Source organism: Micropterus salmoides, unplaced genomic scaffold (genome assembly GCF_014851395.1).
Source record: "Micropterus salmoides isolate LMB-PRFRI ecotype aquatic unplaced genomic scaffold, ASM1485139v1 Ms_hic_scaffold_2, whole genome shotgun sequence".
NCBI lineage: Eukaryota > Metazoa > Chordata > Actinopteri > Centrarchiformes > Centrarchidae > Micropterus > Micropterus salmoides.
Window position 1 is genome coordinate 49,519,215 of NW_024041150.1, and position 17,479 is coordinate 49,536,693.

Below are 17,479 nucleotides of genomic sequence, written 5' to 3' on the forward strand. Positions count from 1 at the left end.
TTACTTTCTCATTTTACATTTACTCTTTTTCCAGATAACTATTTACAAAACAGTAATATTATTACAGTTACTAATCCAAGTAACGCTGCAGTACTGACTTACTGAACGCATCATCCTTGGCATAAATACGCGTCTGGGCGGCAGGTCAGCTGCACTGGACCTGATGTTATTCAAGTCAGCTGTTAGCCAACAAGCTAAAGTAAAGTAGAAGGAAGAATGGAGAACGAGGGAGAGAGTAATTATAATTATTGCCATATCCAGGCTCTGATTGGTCGGTTGACAAAAAGTGACTAACAAGCATGTCGGATCTGTGAAAAGTTGAAAATGTTGAACAACTAAATGTAGAGATACAACTAACGTTAAATGATCTTCTCCCACTTTTCTTCTGTCTTACTGCTTCATCTGCTGACGGCGTCTCTCTGTCACAGAGCGACTGGAGCACCGGAATTTCTCTCGGACAAGTTCAACTATGTTTTGAATAGTTAGGGGTGGTTGGTTTACGGTAAACATATTCACACTTTGACAAAACTGTGGCTATTGTATGCAGAACGTCGATTTTGCGTGTATATGATACGCTGCGGATAGCTGTTGTGTTGCAACACAAAGGAGGCTAACCCTACCTGCTAGCACATCGGCCATGAGGCTTACAACACAGCTGCAGGGTTAGCCCGTCGATATGCACATATTTACTGACTTAGGTTTAGGCACAAACTTCTGTGATGATTAAGGTTAGGGTAAGTTGCCTCGGAGGACTGTCAACGCCTTAAACACAAACTTCTCTAGCTAGCTAGCCTAAATGACACCCTGGGGTGACCAGAAATGCCTGTAGCACATAGCTACACACACAGCATGGTTGCGTCTCATACACACACTGCTAAACATGAAAATCGTTGTTTTGTGTAAAATAGCCACAGTTTTCTCAAATCGTGTATATATGACGCCTGAGCATGAGAAAAGGGTTGGGAAGTAACTAGTTACATGTAATTTAGTTACGTAAATGCTCCATATTTGTATAGCGCCTTTCTAGTCTATTCGACCACTCAAAGCGCTTTTACACTACATCTGCGTTCACCATTCACACATATTCACACACTGAGCCTAAGTGCTCAAACACATTCATACACTGGTGGAACAGCCGTCAGGGGCAATTAGTAGTTCAATATCTTACGTAATCTAATTACAAATTAACTGTAACTAATGTGTTACAGTTACTGGGGAAAATTTAAATCACAGTTACTTATGAAAATGTTCATGATAACATCAGGGGTTACATCTGAATATCTTCTGCTCGGCTATATGTTGAGTAACATTAATTTTGTTGCTTATCTTGTTTTTCATGTGCACAATGTCTTTCTTTGCCAGCTCCAGCCACAGCTGTTTAGTAAAGTTTGATGATGTTCTGACGCTTCTGACTCTGTAGAGCCCTGCATCATCCATCCTGGCAAATGATCCTCTCGTGCTGCTGTTCTTCTTGTTTTATTGGCGGGTGCCGTTGACTTCCTGTCTCTGTTACAGCTGATGTTCTAACGTTACATACTGCAACTGGCTTTACCGGAGGGGAACGTAGCAAACATTTCAACTACGCCCAGCGTTTCTTTTTTAAGAAAGGTTAAAAATACAGGAGAATAAAGAGAGGCTTGACAGGTCTGTTCATTCTGCTACCACGGATGTACTGATACATCCCTGGTAGCCAGGCATTTATACTTGTGCGTCCGTCATTCTGCGATTACACAAACCAAATGCTAGTCGCCAGTAGCACTACAGCGTCCACTGTGTTGACTTTTGCCGGCCGAGCAGGCTAACTTCCGGTTCAGCCCTCTGCTAACGTGAATGGGGGTAAAATTGTAAACGTGCAGCTGGTGCAGCCTTTTCAAATGTTATCGACCGAATGGATCACATTCTGATAGTGAAAGGAGTCATTTCGCTCGGATTGTGACGGTCAAATATATCGATCCACCGTGTTACAGCCGCCGTTTTGGCCGCTAGTAAAAGTTACATCAAAGCACGGGCACTTCCTGTCGGCACAGAGGCATTGTGAGGCTACCCGGCCGACCAATCACAGTGCTTACGGTCCGCGTCGACTCGACGTGTAGTTAAATTTTTGAGAAGGTGCACGTCAGGCTACGGCGTAGGTGACAGCGTAGGGTAGGGGGCTACGTAGAGGCTACACCGTTGATTTGACGCAGAAGTATAAATTGTACTTAAATTCTGCATGATGGAGGATGTGTACAGGTGTTGATATTGTTCTTCAGGCTGTGATCATAGGCTGTAACCTGTCAACATAAATCCTGTATAACCTAAAGGTGTTTCCTACAAATAATTCAAAACCTTAATTGTGCGCGATGTTGGGTGGAGACCCTACAAGACATTGTGCCCAGGGGCCTCTGACTTCCCAATCCAGATCTTACTGTCATACATGATGTCATAGATGATGTCACTAATTGGCTTACCTGAGCAGGTGAGATTCAGGATGGAGGAAGAGGAACCTGATGTTACACAGTCCCTCAGAGCAGATCCAGACTGAACACAGTTAGACCTGATCCCCCACACAGGTCTGACTGAGGACTCCTCTCTCTGTCTTACAGAAACAGCAGAGCCACAGTCCAGATCTCTACAGACAACAGCTGCTGTCTTCAGGGTCTTGTAATAGTCACTCCCTGGTCTCCAGTCTCCCTGTTTCAGCTCCAGTGTTCCTGCACAGCGACTGGCTCCTCCCACCAACCTGACAGGCTCTGAACAGAAACCAGAGAGTCATCAGTAAAACAATAAAGTGAGTTTCATCAGAAGAGAAATGAACCAAATCAAAGCTGCAGCTCCTCTTCTACCTGAGCAGGTGAGTCCAACAGCTTTTCCAGGTGAGCAGGTGTTTCTAGCTGAGCCTGAGCTTCTACAGTCCAGGAGAGCAGACTCATGGCCTCCACACTGGAACTCTTTGGTCCACATCGGAGCCTCCACTTCTCCATAGAGCGCCCCCTGGAGGACTGAAGGAGCCCCACAGCCAAGCTCCCTACAGACCACCTCTGCATCCTGCTGGTCAAAGTCAGCTTCACACACTGAGGACCACCACTGGTTAGACTGGTTAGACTGGTTAGACTTCACCTCCAGTCTGCCTGAGCACAGACTAGTCCCGTCCAGCAGCCTGACAGAGTCTGGAGAGATAATAGAAAATGAAATAGAGATGGCAGGGGTGGTGATGGTGCATAGATAAGATGCTTGCCTTTGGTGTGAGAGACCTGGGTTCAATTCTCACTGTGACCCATCCACCATTGTGTCCCTGAGCAAGACACTTAACCCCTAGTTGCTCCAGAGGCGTGCGACCTCTGACATGTATAGCAATAAAAGCGTCAGCTAAATGAATAAATGTAAAGACACCAGAGACAAAATAAAAACATGTCATGAAACAACAATTCAGTGATTCAAACTGGACTCAGCACAACTCCAACATCAGTTCATCATTAACAACAGAACACGTCTTTATACATCTGGGGCTTACCTGAGCAGGTGAGATCCAGGATGGAGGAAGAGGAATCTGATTCTGCACACTCCCTCAGAGCAGATCCAGACTGAACACAGTCAGAGCTGATCTCCCACACAGGTCTATCTGAGGACTCCTTTCTCTGTCCTACAGAAACAGCAGAGCCACAGTCCAGCTGTCTACAGACCACAGCTGCTGTCTTCAGGGTCCAGACAGAGTATCTCACTGGTCTCCAGTCTCCCTGATGTTTCAGTTTCAGTATTCCTGCACAGCGACTGGCTCCTCCCACCAACCTGACATTATCAGCCTCTGAACAGAAACCAGAGAGTCATCAGTAAAGAAGTGAATTCAAGAGACTAAACTGATTCTGCTTCTGTGATTCTTTCTTTCTCTTTTCTTTCTCTCTTTACCTGTTGAGGTGTGTCGTCCTTCAGCCTGGAGTCCTGTGATTGGAGCACAGCCGTGGACAGAAAGAACAATCAGGTTGTTTTGTAAAGAACTTTCTATCAGCTCAGAAACATCTCAGTAAACTCCCTCTGGACTCATTTTACCAGTTTACTGTAGGTGAGATCAGTGGTGGAAAGTAACAAAGTACAAATACTTACTGTACTTAAGTAGTTTATTTCAGTATCTGTACTTTACTTGAGTATTTTTAGTTGTTGCAACTTTTTACTTTCACTTCACTACATTTTAAAACCAAATGTCACATATTACATTCTGCACCAGACCTCGTTACATTGGTATTAGTCGCCTGTGCAGCACCTGAGTGGAGCAGCACTGAAAAACAAAACTGATAAAGCCGACTCAGCGCGAATCAACTTCAGCCAGCTGATGCGACACGACATACGCAGTGACAGTCCAGCACAGAGCTGGACGGCCCCGCCTCACTTTCCTGTCAAAGGTGAACGTGAATGTTTGATGAGAGGATGAAGAGGGACTGTCCTTCTAGGCACGAGGAGAGAAAAAACTAAATGACACTCAGCCTAATGTGCAGCTGCAGTGAATCTGTCTGTCTGTCTGTCCTGCTAAGCAGCTGAGCAGCGCTGGTTTAAATTAAACTCACGCATTCAGCAAGAAACATCTGTGGACCAGTCCAGACAGGATGTGAGGGCACTCCTCATACATCATTTAAAAACAAGACAGTGAAGTTTAGTTACAACTCTGGACTGATGCATGATGGGAAGCAGTGGATTCATAACGACTATTAAAATGTTGATTAGCTGGACAGACTGGGCAATATGGATGCACATGTCAGTAAATACTAAGCAGCACATATTCAGCCCAGTCATTTTATAAATATTACATATCTGAAAAGCCAGTTTGAATGGGCCTGATGCAGCTGATAATTAATATATAGAAAATATCTAGAATTTACAGGGGCTGTGGTGCCGTTTGTCAGATTAGATGCTGGATCATCAGCCAGTACGAGCACAGCCAGAGATGTGCAGCCAGCATCAGATACAAGCAGCTCAGACTCTAATGGAACAGTTGCTGCTCCACCAAATGAGCCAGCAGATTGGCCCCCAGTCTTATCTGACTTCATGAGGTCTGAGTTAGAGCGCAGAGGTCTGTTCAAACCAGCACTGGACTTTTCTAGAAGAGCTTTCTATTCAGGCTTCTTACAGAGGGAGAATTGTAGTGAGAGCATTGCTGTGTCAGGTGCAGTGTTGGGGTAGTTACTCAGAAAAGGTCATGGATTACACATTACTAGTTACTTACTTTACTAGATTACTCACTGCAGAAACTAACTAGTTACACTACTAGTTACATTACTTTTGGATTATCCAACGAAGGTTAAAAGGGCAACTGGACTTGGTTGAAGATACTGGAAGACGTTTCGTCCCTCATCCAAAGGACTTCTTCAGTTCTGACTGACTAGCAGGGAAACTCAGCTATTTAACCTCAGTGGGGTCATTGGCCCGGGTCATCGATACCGCTGGTTCGTTAGTGTTCCTTGTTGCTGTGACGACAGTCGTTACAGTCGTTAAGACTAGCTGTGGCCAAGACTGAACGACCATCGTTGGTATCTTCACCTGAGGCCAATAGGTTACGTTTGTTGAGTTTCCTGGGAAGTGATGAAAGGACAGCATTGTAAGTGGGGGATAAGTGGTGGCGTAGACCCCCTCACCTGTTCAATGACGGCTTCTCCACCCTGGTGTAGATGCTTCCTTGACACCTCTTTCAAACCATCCATCTTCTCTGTCTAAAATGTGCACCTGGTGGTCCTCAAACGAGTGTCCTCTGTCCTTCAGATGTAAGTAGACTGCAGAGTCTTGACCTGAGGAGTTGGCCCTTCTGTGTTGAGCCATGCGTTTGTGTAGTGGTTGTTTAGTCTCCCCAATATACAGGTCTGTGCATTCCTCACTGCATTGGACCGCATACACTAGATTGCTTTTCTTGTGTTTGGGTGTGCGGTCTTTGGGGTGGACCAGCATCTGTCTTAGTGTGTTCTTGGGTTTAAAAAACACAGGGATGTTATGTTTGTTGAAAATCCTCCTGAGTTTCTCTGATACTCCAGACACGTATGGAATCACAATGTTGTTGCGTTTGACCTTCTTTTCCTCCCCTGTAGTTTTGTTCTTCTTGGATGTTGTGGCTGTTTTCATAAAGGTCCATTTAGGGTATCCACAGGCTGTAAGTGCCCCCTTCAGGTGGTTCTGTTCCTTCTCTCTGGTTCCTTCTCTCTGGCTTGGGCGCTTGTTGGTATGGTTTCCGCACATGGTGTGGTGTTCTCATGACCCCTAGCTTGTGCTCCAGTGGGTGGTGGGAATCGAACAGTAGGTATTGGTCTGTGTGTGTGGGTTTTCTGTAAACACCAATCTGCAGGCTCCTGTCCTCTTCAATGTGTACAGCGCAGTCCAGGAAGGCCAAACTGTTGTTGTGAACATCTTCTCGTGTGAACTTGATGTTACTGTCCACAGAGTTGATGTGTTCTGTGAAGGCTTGCACTTCCTGGCTTTTGATTTTGACCCAGGTGTCGTCCACATATCTGTACCAGTGGCTCGGTGCTATTCCTCTGAATGAGTTGAGGGCTTTATTCTCCACTTCTTCCATGTAGATGTTTGCCACAATCGGGGATACCGGTGAGCCCATGGCACAGCCATGCTTCTGTCTGTAGAATTCACCGTTGTGCTGGAAGTAGTTGGTTTTAGACAGAGGTCGAGTAATTTGCAGATTTGGTCAGGTCCGAGGCTAGTTCTGTTGTCCAGGGTGTTGTCTTGTGTTAGCCGTTTCCTAACGGTTTCTACTGCCTCTATGGTGGGGATGCAGGTGAACAAAGAAGTCACGTCATAGGATACCATGGTTTCATCTGGATCCAGTTTTAGTCCTCGAACTTTGTTTACAAAGTCAATAGAGTTTTGGACGTGGTGAGGCGTGTTTCCCACCAATGGAGCTAAGATGGTGGAAATGTGTTTGGCAATGTTGTAGGTGACCGAGTTAATGCTGCTGATAATCGGCCTGAGTGGGGCTCCTTCTTTGTGTATCTTGGGTAGTCCATAAATGCATGGAATGGCTTCTCCAGGATACAAACGGTAATATTGTTCACGGGTGATGGTGTTGTCCTTCTGTAACTGTTGTAGACATTCTATGGCCTTTTTCTTGTATCTGCTGGTTGGGTCTCGTCTCAGTGTCTCATACGTGTTTGTGTCCATTAGTAGGGTGTTGACTTTGTTCTGGTAGTCAGCTGTGTTAAGTACTACCGTGCATCTTCCTTTGTCAGCAGGTAGGATAGTGATGTTCAGTGCTCAGATCAACACAAATCCTTATTATGATGAGGACAAACACAGGATCTCTCTTTTCTGCTCTTTAATACAAAGTGACAACAGAGTTGTGAACATCAGCCCAACATTTGTCAAGAGAAGAACAAGGCTAGAGTACAGTGCTATAATGCTTAGAACTTTATTTGGACATTTCATTGGAAACATTTATATTTTAGATAATGAAGACTGTGATTCTTACTGCTGACTCATTAACAGCTGAAGCATGTAGGCCTGAGCGACTGTGACAGAATCATGTTTGTCTTATTACAATAATAATAATTAGGCTATTATTATTATCATATGGAGCCTTTTTGCTACAATTAAGCTTGACACAACGGCTGCGGCTGTGTTTGCGACCTTTCTTTTCTCCGTGAGAGGGAAGAATTTAGAAAGTTGCTGGCGCTGCAGAGAGCCTCCAGCTGCAGTAGTGCATGGGTCATGGTAATATTTATCCAGCCAGAGGGAACGATCACCAACTGTTAGATCAGGAACTGCGTGTCGGTCGCAGGCTACTAGCGACACAACCCGTACCGGAGAGGAAGTGGGGAGGTGGAGCGTACAGGGCCAGGAGATCGCGGAGCGAGCGGCCCACTGCAGAGGGTCGGTGATCGTTCCCTCTGGCTGGATGGAGTCTGACGCTCCACATGATCCATGATGATAGAGAAATACAGAGATTAATGTCAATAAAGCAGCTGTCAACCCAAAATATCAAAGATCCTGCTTTTAGGGGATCTGATGTCTTATTAAGGGGAGCTAAGCTCCCCCTGGCTCCCCCGTAGTTCGCTCCCTGGGCAGGAGTCTCTCAAATCGTTTGTCAGACAACCTGTTCCTCCTCGGAGTCAGCACGAGACTGCCCAGGCTAAAGAGCCTCGCCACAGGCGCACCAGAGGGTATCGCTGTGCTTTCACCAACAATATGAAGTAATACCTCCACCCCTCCAAAGACTTCTTTGGCAGCTCTGCAATTTCTGCGTCCTCGTGAACTGCTGCTGAAGTCAAAAGAGAGGTCGGAAACATTCATGAAAAGGGGCGTTTGATTTATTTTTCTCTCCTCCCGTTATGCAGATAGTTCAAGAACCAGTTCACAAGTGACGAGATGATTTGAGATGTGATTACTGAAGTTATCAACAGTGATGCGTTCCAGACAAAAGTAATGTGATTACAGTAACGTGTTACCCCCAACACTGGTCAGGTGTGACTGTGCAGCAGCTCTGTGTTTGCACTGTGACCGAATGGAAACGTAGCTGCTAGAGTTTTGGAATATAAACATGTGAAAACTGAAGCCAGCCTGCTCTGTGTGGGACTGTGAGCTGCACTTTAGGAGAGGTGCTGAAGTTAATGTAACAGAGGTTATGTAGTACATTATTCCACTTGCTATAAGTCATTCATTTATTATCCATGTATCTGTGGGGATTTATTGGCTTGAGGGCGCCCTATCTCAGACGTAGTAGGTAAATACTACTAACGCGCCTGTAACGTTGTTTGTTCATGAGAGACGTGCCCTCGAGGTGAGTTGCTAAACGCAGCACTGTGTACAAATATCGTGTATTATGCCTGTTAATATTAACACAATATGAACACATGTGAACTGTAACTTATGGAAAGGTTAATAAGACAAGTTATGAGTGGGTTGTTGTACTCTTAAAGTGCTATAGTGTTTAAGTAACGACAAAATGCATCTTCTAACTAGCTAGCATTGGTGCTAAAATAACTTGCCGTTCTTTTGTAGTTTGCTGTGTGTGAGCTGCCTAAATCGAGCCAACTGTATGACTGACCAGTACATATTCTGTTCCTGTCCAGATAATAAACGGCTGCATTGAGAGATAAACGCCTCGTACTCATCATTTCAAATACACAAAGGAGAGTCGTTGATTGAACCAGCCAGCTACAGCGAAGTGTAGTTGAGCGCGGTTACACTGTTGCCGTGACCCGAGCTTCTGAATTGATAGCCGCGGGAAGGGACCCGCTTATTTCCCAGAGAATTACGTTGTGAATTGGAGCCGCGGTCCTGATGCTAGGGCAACGACGCAGAGTTGTGCTCTGTGTTTCCAGCGGATCATATTCGACACAGTAAGACTATGGACTAACCGCATTTGGCCTCAGGGTGGCAGCATTGTTATGTGTATAGAAACTAAGGTGTGTATTTAGTTTCACTCCTGTTGGTGTTTGATATTGTAAGAAAATTGTTTATTTGCAAGCTTGATCATCAGATCAATTTGGTAAACTTAATACCTGTGTGGGTTAGGTTTAAGTAGTTGACTCTTTTGGTCAATTTTTTTTTTTGTTGATATTTTGGCTCTAGCAGATATTCTTTATTTCATGTGGTAGTTGTTTTTATTTTATGTGGGTTAAGGTGGTTATAATTGCTGCTGACATAACTCTTTTTGTTTCTTAATTGTGATTGTAAAACCAGATATATGTTTAGACTGCTTTGCTTCCCTCAATCATTACCAACCTTGATCCAGATGTTTTAGCAAACTATAGACCTATATCTAACCTTCCATTTCTCTCCAAGGTCCTGGAGAAAGCAGTTGCTAAACAGCTGTGTGACTTTCGACAGAGCAATAGTTAATTTGGGGATTTGCAGTCAGTATTTAGAGCTCATCATAGAGACAGCACTGGTGAAAATTACTTGCGACCTCCTAATTGCATCAGCCAAAGGACTTGTCTCTGTACTGGTTTTATTACATCTTAGTGCCGTCCTCCATGGAGGGAACTGGAGTCGAATGACGCCTGCAGCTGATGTGGCTATAAATCAGCGGCTGTGGATGTAGGATCCGGAGTTACCGCACGGGGATATATCCATAGCTATATCCATTGCTATATCCATAGCTGGACTCTGTACAAGGCTGGGTCCGTATCGGCACACCGCCTCCCATTCCGTGGTGAGACTGCACTGGGTGACATTCTGTAGTGGTGTATATACTCTAAATTTGACCTTGCATACTATTTTGTAGTGAATAACCTAGATGGTAAGTGTGTAGTGTATAGTGCATGGATTTCGTGGTACGACACACAACCTTATATATCTAGGGTTCTAACGGGTTCCTCCTGCCCTTACAGGAGGTGGCGTTGTCAGGCCAAACAAAGGGTATTTCTCCTTTGTTGTTACTAACTCAACTTCTCCCCTTTCCGGTAGTCTTTTGCTTTCTCGTCCCTCTCCTCTCTCCTCCTTTCCCTTCCTGCAGGTGTTTCTGGTTCTGGAGCTGTGGAGTCTGGATCTGTGGTTGCGGGTCACCTGCTGCCCCCGTGTTCCTGCTCGACACCCTCTGCTGCAACAACTATTGTTACTAGTCCTATCGTTATTATTGTTATTATAATCATTAACATTACGACTGTTACCATTAACACTACTATAAATATCTGTACCATTTTTCATTTAGTCTATAGCAACATCACCTTTACTTTCTGTACCTCTGTGTGTGTATTGTGTAGGCTGCCTCCCTCCCCTCTCTCTCTCTCCCCCTCTCTCTCTCTCTCTCTCTCTCTCTCTCTCTACTTCACCCCCAACCGGTCGAGGCAGATGGCCGCCCACCCTGAGCCATGGTTCTGCTTGAGGTTTCTTCCTCTTAAAGGAAGTTTTTCCTTGCCTCTGTCGCCTAGTGCTGCTCTTGGTGGGAACTATTGGGCTTCTGTAAATAACATCACAGAGTACGGTCTAGACCTGCTCTTTTATGAAGCGCTGTGAGATAACTGTTGTTGTGATTTGGTGCTATATAAATAAATTTTAATTGAATTGAACTCTGACAAGCCTGTCACATTGAGACGAAATGCTAAGTTGGCAGATGGGTTTCTATGTATGGCACTGGAAAATTTCAGCGACTCCCAGCCCAGCATCCAACACAACGCGCAACGGTCGGCAGCCAACCCCATCCATTGCAATGAGGAGCCCAGTCTAACCACAAAGGTATCCAGCCTACCTGATCATCCCAACTCAGACTCGGACGAGATGTAGGAGCGGGAAATCATTAGCAAATCCAGCAGCCAGTATGCATCTCCCTTGGTGCTAGTCTGGAAGAAGTCAGGCGATATAAGGATTTGGGTGGCAACGCCTTTTTCTCTACAATGGACCTCACCTCTGGGTACTACAATGTGGAAATTCACGAGGAAGACAGGAAGTACACTGCTTTCACATCACCATTTGCATTGTATGAATACAATTGGATGCTTCAGGGACTTTGTAATAGCCCAGCAACATTCACGAGGATGATGCTAGGCATCTTTGGTGACCAGAACTTCCTTAGTCTGCTATGCTATCTGGATGATGTCTTGGTGTTCGCCCCCTCAGAAGAACTGGTATTGGAACGACTGGATTTGGTCTTTCAGCGGCTCAAAGCTCATAACCTCAAGCTGGCCCCAAAGAAATACCACTTCTTGCAGAGGTCGGCGACACATTGTGGATGCTGATGGCATAAGGACTGACCCAGATAAAGTAGTGGCCATCACATCCATGACAGAGTCAGAGCTTATGGAGCAAGGACTGACTAGAGTGCCGTATGACAATCTACTGTCAGAAGCGGCTCCAGTGTGCACACATGGAGTGCGGGAGGCTTTCCGCTGGTCGGCTCATCCAATCGATAAGGCCCAAGCCAGCCTATCGCTTCTCAGCTACAGTTGCTCAGGCTGGTACTCATCAAATGAGGTTGCAGCTGTTTTCCATGCACACAACAGGCAGGACTCCGGAGTGTGTCCGCACGCACGCACTACTACTGCCTCAGTTTTCCCAGACTGTGCTGACCTCAGAGCACATTGACCCAGAGTTGCTCTCACGTGATGTCCTGGTGGACAAACAGCAATGCGACAATGTTCCTTGTGGAAAGAGGACGGAGACCAAGGAGAAAACGTGCTAAAGAACCAGTTGGAGCCATTAAGATGCTGAAAGGCTGGGAAAAGTGGACATTGAGGGATGGTGTGCTGTATCGTGTGGCAAAAAACGCTGTCACGAAGAAGAAAACTTACCTGTACATTGTCCCATCTTCTCTGCGATCCAGGGGGCTGATTGGTGTTCATGATGAGGCTGGCCACCAGGCACAACAGCGAACATTGTATCCTGCCAAGCAGAAGTTTCATTGGCTAGGGTTGAGGAAGGATGTGATGGAGTACGTGGGTTGTTGCAGGCGGTGTGTTGTGAGCAAGTCACCAGAGCCTGAAGCAAGGGCACCTTTGGAAAGCATCAGAACGTCGACACCTCTTGAGCTGGTATGCATCGACTTCTGGATGGCTGAATACTAGTCACAGACCTTATAAAATATCCAAGTGAAGTCAGTGTGAGTGAACACATGCACATAAGATAACTTTTTAAATGTTGACTTTTATTGGGAGTTATCTCTAAAAGACTATTTACTGTCCATGCAACCATGTTCCAAATAACATAATATTGAAATATTGATACAAACAGTGAATCAACAATCCTGTCACCAAAAGCACACCATGCTTTACAGGCCTGTAGTATGAGAACGGGGCATGAATTGATCAATCGATTGATACCCTGGATGTCTATGTAGCTCCTATGGGTTGGCCAGCAAATGGCAAAAAAGACCATGTGTTCCAAAGCGGCACTTCTCCTGCTCTGCAGAAAAGGTTGAGAGACATCAGGCACAGCGCCCAGGTATTACACAGTAATCAAGATGGCGCCTGGTGATGTCTCTAGCAACAAATCAGCTGATATTTGGACTGAAAACGGCGAACACGGCCAAAGTAAGTCAGCTGTGTTTAAGGGCATAGAAACAGGTAGGGATGGTAGCGACATGTCTGTCAATATCCAACAACTACTGAACTGTCCCTTCTGTCAGAGAATTTAAATATGACCACTGTTGTCTGTTAATGTCTAGTCAACGTATTTGGTACACAGAATCCAATGGCGGTGGTGGTGGCCCAGTGTATAAGACACATGCCTTTGGTGTGAGAGACCCGGGTATGAATCCAGTGTGAGACACCAATGTGTCCCTGAGCAAGACACTTAAACCCTCGTTGCTCCAGAGGCGTGCGACCTCTGACATATAGCGATAAAAGTAAAGTTGCTTGAAGTCCAGTGTGAAGTTTCACAGTGATGTCATTTCCTCTGCTGGTGTTGGTCCACCAGCCTTCAAGAAGAAAGTGAGAGACACCAAACCAACAATCCAGACGAGCTGAAGGCCGCTATCAGAGCAACCTGGGCTTCATATCAGCAGCTCCACAGGCTGAGGTCTGTTCTTTATTCTAATATTCTAGTAATTTGAGATATGGATGTTTGATTTCTTTGAGTTGTAAGCCGTAATCATCAAGATCAAAAGAAAAAAAAAAGACCTGAAATATTTCTTAAAATGTAATGAATCTAAAATATATAAAAGTTTCACGTTTTGGCTTAAATTACGGACAGAAATGAACTTTTTCAGCATATTCTACCTTTCTGAGATGCTCCTGTAAGCCTACTTCATTTGATGTTCTTTTTTATTGCTTTGTTTTAACTTGTGCACTATTTATGCCTGATATTCTCTGTTTCTAATTTGTTCTTCTGTACATTCTGTTTGAGCATCGTGGGAGGAGCCTGGGAACAGAATTGATTTGCCACTCTTCAGGACCATGGGGACTGAGCCGACCTTCTACGCCTCCTGACTCAAATCTGTTTGATCCCCGACCTCTGCTCTGAACATTGATCAGGTAAATGTTTTCTAACTTCATCTCATCTGAGTCGTGCTTTTGAGTCTTCATATCTGGGTCCAGAGACCAGCTGACCTATTAGGAACCTCTTATCAGGAGACAGTGGTTCAGCGATCGTGAGAAATAAGGGGGGTATCAACATGAAATGGAAGAAGTCAGATAATGAGTGTGTGCACGTCTTCATTCATGTGGGCAGCATCTGATAAAGCAGCTGAGTGGAGGAAATACTGATAAATTCTTTCCAGTTGCGTGTTTCGGACGTTTATGTCACATATAACTCGTCACAGCGGACAGTTAGAGCTTACTGGGTTTTCTTACTGATCAAAAAATACCACAGAGCTTCCTGCTGCTCTCACATCCAGTTTGTTTCACCACCGTCACACAGAAATCAGGCTGCAGCACAAACACAAATGAATTAATGAAGTCATTTTGTTGTTGAAGTGCATGAGCATAGGTTTAGCTTCAGCACTGGAGGGGAATTTTTCTGCACCAGTTTCTGGCTTCTTTTCTGCATCTATTGATGGTGAAAATGTCATTTATTTAAACCCAAACACCAAAAACCTGAATGTAAATAACTGCCACATTGTTTTTTCTGTTATTCTTTTATAGCTGGATCCAGCGGTCGCGTTATGCTGATTGTTTAAAGCTGGCTGTCACGAGCTACAGCTACGGATTTTATAGATATAAGCAGAACATCAAAAGAAGGATAAATGCCCAGGAGGTTCTGGCAAAGACACGAGTGAGGGAGCTCCATTTGTTTTAATCCTCACAGTGTAGACTAACTAAAACAGCAAGTTATTATTACCAGCACTTTGTTTTAACTGTGTTCTGTCTGGGCTAGCAGACCCTGGTGCAGGACTAAGAGAATGAGGAGTTAGATTAAAGAGGAATATTTGCTGCGGGGTTGAAGGGACGGGAGATTGAGCCGGGGAAAGCAGAAGATCAGGTGCCGAACCGGGTTAGTGTCTGCTGTGCAGAGCAGGTTGGTACTGGACCTACCATAAAGCTCCTGTCTGATTAAAAGCCTGTTTGAATAGCAGAGTAAATAATTGACAGAACTGCGTAGTAACGGAGGCAATGCATTCCACAGCCTAGGAGCCACTGCTTGAAATGATCGAGACCCTCTGGTTTTAAAAAGAGTGTGGGGAACCACTGACAGCCTCAGGTGCAACAGGTGGGAGTGTGAAGCTGTATGGAGTCAGAGATGTGTCCGTGCAGCGCTCTAAAAGTAAGGACCAGGACTTTAATCTGAACTCCAAACTGGACTGGTAACCAGTGAAGTGATGGTGAAACAGCTGTGATGTGCGCTCTTTTGTTCATGTGAGTTAGAAGCCTTGCAGCAGAGTTCTGAACAGCCTTAAGAGACGGTGAAGCTCCTTCTTATTCAAACAAGTGAAAAGACAGTTACAGTGATCTAAAGGAGACCAAATAAAAGCATGAATGATCCTCTCAAATTCAACCTCTGACACCAGAGCTCTTAGTTTGGATGTACAGTGTTTCTCAGTTGGAAGAAGCAGTTTCTAATTAGAGAGTCCAAAAAACTCTTTTTGTGAGCAGTTTGTTCTGTGAGAGGCCGTTTAGGGGGAAAATACTGAAAATGTTCACACTTCATAAACTGGGTCAGATAAAGTCTTAGTGCCTTAAATGTAGCTGTACGTCAGCTCTTTGACAGGAAGAAACATTTTTAATCAGTGAGTTTATCATCAGCAACAATCTTATATCCTGTTTTTAGCTGAGCTTGGTGTGTCAACTGCCAGCCTAAAGCCAGGATAATGTCAGGTGGCAGGTTTGTTGAGTGAAGCTAGCGAGCATCAGAAAGGACGGGGAGCTGCCATTTAGTTTCCTGTTCTTTTGAATATGTGGCTCTTCAGCTGAATTCCTCTCCTCCAGCTAGATCTCTAAATATCTCCAGGCCACCTAAATACTGTGCAGGTCTTTCAGTGTTTTCACCCTGAACAGCCTTTCATACTGGTTTTCTCCCTGATCCAGTAAAGAGATCTGAATTCTAACACGTGCTGTTTAAAGTCCTACCTGAGCTCCACAGCAGCAGCAGCAGCAGCAGCAACAGGTGATCCATGTCCAGGTAGACCGTCTCTCTGGCCGTCCGCCTGCTCTCTGCTCTGATCATCACGTGCTGTCCTCAGTGTAGATCTGTGTACAGGAAGAGGTGGAGCTTTACTGGAACACAGCTCATTCAGCTGGCTTTAGTTTCACAGGGAGGAGAGTCCTCGTTTGACTGAGTCTCTGTCACAGGAGACAGTGAGACCAGACCAGAACACCAGGACAGACCAGAACACAGACAGTGAGACCAGACCAGAACACCAGGTCAGACCAGAACACAGACAGTGAGACCAGAAGTTTTGAGGCGAGAAATCAAATATGTAGATGTCATATACACTGTAAAAAAGGATTGGATCAATAAGTTATAGGAACTTCTTTCTATAATTTACCTCCACTTAACATAATAAGTTATGAAATTTCAACTTAATTTAATGAGTTTTTCACTATTTCAACTCAGGTTTGTAAGCCAGTTCAGTGAAATGTAAATTTCAATGTGTTAATTTATAAGTGTGAGTTGGAATATGGTAACCGGATCTCTTAAAAAGTGACCATGACCCCGGTGTGGCAACAGTATTAATGCGCGGTGCAAATAGTGCTGAATATTTTCTCTTGATCTGATATACGACTAATAACTATGCTGATTGATTTTTGTAACACATTAATGAGGTGCACCACCCAATTGCAATTCCCCATTGAGAGAAGAAGAGGAACACAAATTAAGCCGACTGACAATGGTGAGCAGATAAGCAGCGGATGAATACGTTATTTTCCAGCAAGATGTAGATGAGACTTGGTAGTGGAAAAGCGGGTCTTTTCGGATTGGAGCAAGAGAAGAGTAGCGTCGGCATTTCAGAAATTAGCCTTGACCAGGTGAGTTGCTACTTAACTTAATGTTAGCTGCTTCAGCAAAATTAAGAGGATTTGGGCTTTCTTAACATTGTTAGCTAATCTGTGACGAGTTTCTTTTGCAATGTTATTCGCTTATTAGTGACTTTGTACTCAGCTCCAGCTTAACATGCCAATAAAAAAATAAAAATAGCGGGAGGAAGGTAGACTTTACTGGCGCCATCGTGTGTTTCACTGTCACTGATAACATTAGTTGATTTTGACTCTCTTTTTTTTGAAAGAGTGCAGTGACGTTAAAACGGCAGCCTCTGATCCACCACATCTGTTTTAACAGGCAGTGGCGAGTTATTAAATCAATGTTTCCCATACGTAATTTATCTGTGGCGTCCCGCCACAACATCAACGCAGACTGCCACATATTGATTTCTTTTTTTTAACTTAAAATCTAAAATTTGATTGCATTGGCGCAGCACATCCTCTCACCCGCCCCTCTCCCTCATGAACACAGCAAAAGAAGAGGTTATAGTAAACATTTATACTTAAAACTATGTATTTTTTATCACTTTTCAGGTAAAAGTAGTCTACAATGCTGCTGCTGTCATCATATCAGAAAATGAAGACATCCCACCCAGTGTTGAGGAGCTGTATCAGGTGTTGCGAACAAAGCTTGGTCTGAGAGGTGGATTCATTTTGCAATT

The 17,479-nt window shown here is 44.6% G+C and overlaps 1 long non-coding RNA gene across 1 annotated transcript; it reads right to left on the minus strand.

The window, feature by feature from the left end:
- Positions 1-2,678: 2,678 nt before the first annotated feature.
- LOC119912804 lies at positions 2,679-16,669 on the minus strand. Its single transcript, XR_005446256.1, has 3 exons — positions 15,906-16,669; positions 3,886-3,918; positions 2,679-2,732 (listed from the first exon to the last, which is right to left on the minus strand). It is a non-coding gene; the product is annotated as an uncharacterized LOC119912804 (long non-coding RNA).
- Between the last annotated feature and the right edge of the window lie 810 nt (positions 16,670-17,479).